This window comes from Piliocolobus tephrosceles, chromosome 21 (assembly GCF_002776525.5).
Source record: "Piliocolobus tephrosceles isolate RC106 chromosome 21, ASM277652v3, whole genome shotgun sequence".
NCBI classification, from domain to species: Eukaryota; Metazoa; Chordata; class Mammalia; order Primates; family Cercopithecidae; genus Piliocolobus; species Piliocolobus tephrosceles.
In genome coordinates, this window is record NC_045454.1 from 6,406,585 (window position 1) to 6,409,278 (window position 2,694).

Here is a 2,694-nt window from a genome sequence, read left to right on the forward strand (position 1 = left end):
GGTGGGAGGATCACTTATGCCCAGGAGTTGGAGACCAGCCTGGGAAATATAGCAAGACCCTACCTTTACAAAAAATAATAATAATAATAATCATACAAAAATTAGCAGAGTGTGGTGGCACGCACCTGTAGTCCCAGCCACTTTGGAGGCTGAGGTGGGAGGATGGCTTCAGGCCAGGAGGTCAAGGCTTCAGTAAGCCATGATCAGGCCACTGCACTCCAGCCTGGGCGACAGAGCACGACCCTGTCTCAAACAAAACAAAAACAAACAACTGTTTAAATTTTTTAAATTATTAAAATAATGCAGTCACCATTTGGCAAACGGCACGCTTAATAAATGTCGGCTACAATTTTTATGAAGGCAAGGGGCGATATGCCTTTTAAAAGAGGTAACCTGGAATTGAGGACCCAGTTAAATTTATTTAGCTGGGATGCCAACTTCTGAAGTGAGTTCAATACCTGGTCCCAAGGACAGGCCTGGGCAGCCCCGTAGCACATCCTGATTTATGTGTTCAGGGAGTAAGAAGATGCTACGACTGCTATGATGGGATGTGCAGATTCACAAGGCAAGAAGTAGAGAGAATCTGAAGTCCAGGTTGAAGAAGAGTCCATTTCTTATACTCTTAACTGCAGAGCATCTGTACTGAATCCCTCCTGTTACAGGCCACTACCTTTATATTATGTTCATCAGTGTATCCTGTGTGTACAAGTGTTTGCCACAGTGCAGATGCTCAAAAACTATTTGTTGTGATCACCCAATAACCCAGAGTTTGGGTTTCAATTGTGAGGCAGCCACTTTAAGCAAATTTCCACTTTATTTTTCCTTGTGAGCAGGACTGTTTCTAACATGGATATATCTTTATTAGATCAAAGGAAGGAACTCTGACTACAGGAGAGGACAAGGGTCTTAACCCCAGGTGAGAAGGAATGATGAAGATAAATCATATGTTCCAATTCAGCATACCACAGAGGAGTCAGGATCTTTCAAACAGTAGCAACTCTCCAAGGTGAAAGATCTGTAGACAAATTTCAGGGTTCTTATCCAAGATACCCAAAAGTATCTCACCTTTACCCATCTTACATGCTGTCCTTTATTTTTAGAGAATGAAGTTATTTTGTTCTTTTAATTGGGGTTATTCTGTGAATCCTATTCCTTCTCTGTTCTGCCCCTCTTATGACAGAAATGAGTCTCTATTCAGGATTTTTTTTTTAAGTTTTTTTTTTTTAGAATAATACTAATCCTTAGAATTTTTTTGGGGTAGCTCCTTTCCTTCAATGGCAAAAGTAATTTTATCAATTGTCCACTGGGTTATTCATGCACCTTCATTCATCTTCCAAATCTACATATAATTAATTTATATTTTGGTATCTGCTGTGGTATACACAATTGCCTACAAACTATCAAGGAATTTATAATTTAGGTAGAGATAAGACATGAACACTTTTTAGAAAAGTATTCATATCCTGTTTTATGTAAGGAAAATTGAGTCCTTTCCCCTTCCGACTCCAAATATGTCCTCTGAACAAGAAATTATCAGGACAATTTGATCTTTATACTGTACATCTCTTTGAACTGATACAGGCATATGCAGTTTTTAACTACAGCTGCTGGAGGGTAGAATAGCTTCGTGCATATAATCCAGCTTTTTAAAAATGCTAGCTTGAAATTTTGCTTTGTTTCCCACTGCCATCATCCACGGTTCCTACATAAAGGAAACAGTTTCGGGTAAAGAAAATAGATCATTCAAACTATTCTGAATGGTGTTTATGCCAACAATAAGACAAACCACAGGGTTAGGATGAGGACTACCTTCTAAATTAAGAGTATGGCCAACTGGTTATTCACGAGTTTTGAACTTCATTCCTCTGGGGTGATATTTATAAAGTTAAACAGATCCAAACTTGTATTACATTATTAAATTAAATACATTTTTCCTTTTGAAGAGCTTCAGTAGTCTCAAATAACAAGTGAAGAAATTTGGAATCAAAGAAACACAAGAGCTAATCATATAATGATCTTGGTTGGGAATAGAAGACTCATATCAAAAAAGAGGGAAGAGGTACATTGTGTTACAAATTTAACCAATGATGTGTAACACTGACAACCCCTTTTAATTAGTCATTGATGTATCAACTAGTGATTCGAGGTACATTGTCCTAAAATACACATCCTGTATAGTATCTGCTGTATAATGATGCTAGATTTGTGATCGAAATCTCTAAAATATTCCTTTTCACAGGACTTATTTGCTCATGTGTTCTTTCATATTTTGCTGAAGATGTTCTAGTTACTATTTTCATAGTTTTATTTCTATGATTTCCTCTGAGGATAACGCAGAATGTACCACTAGCAACCCTGCCACATTCACAGCCTTCGAAGGTCTTCCAACAGTTTCTCTCCTGTGAAAACCCCCTGATACCTACTAGGCTATTATTTCTGAACAAGGACTTTTCCATGATCATTATATTTCTGCCAACTATAAGCTCACTGATGATGTGACCTATGGTCACTGATGAGAGGATCTATCTTCCCATAAAAGACTTTCCCAGTCTCTACTTCATACTATTTTTCTCTTGAGTATATGCTTGTCAACCATAAGGTTTTACTCAAGGGTTTTCCACCTTGAATGTATCACAGTTTGCTCCTGTGTTTTTTGTGACATAGATGTAATTGATCACTGAAAGCACTACCACA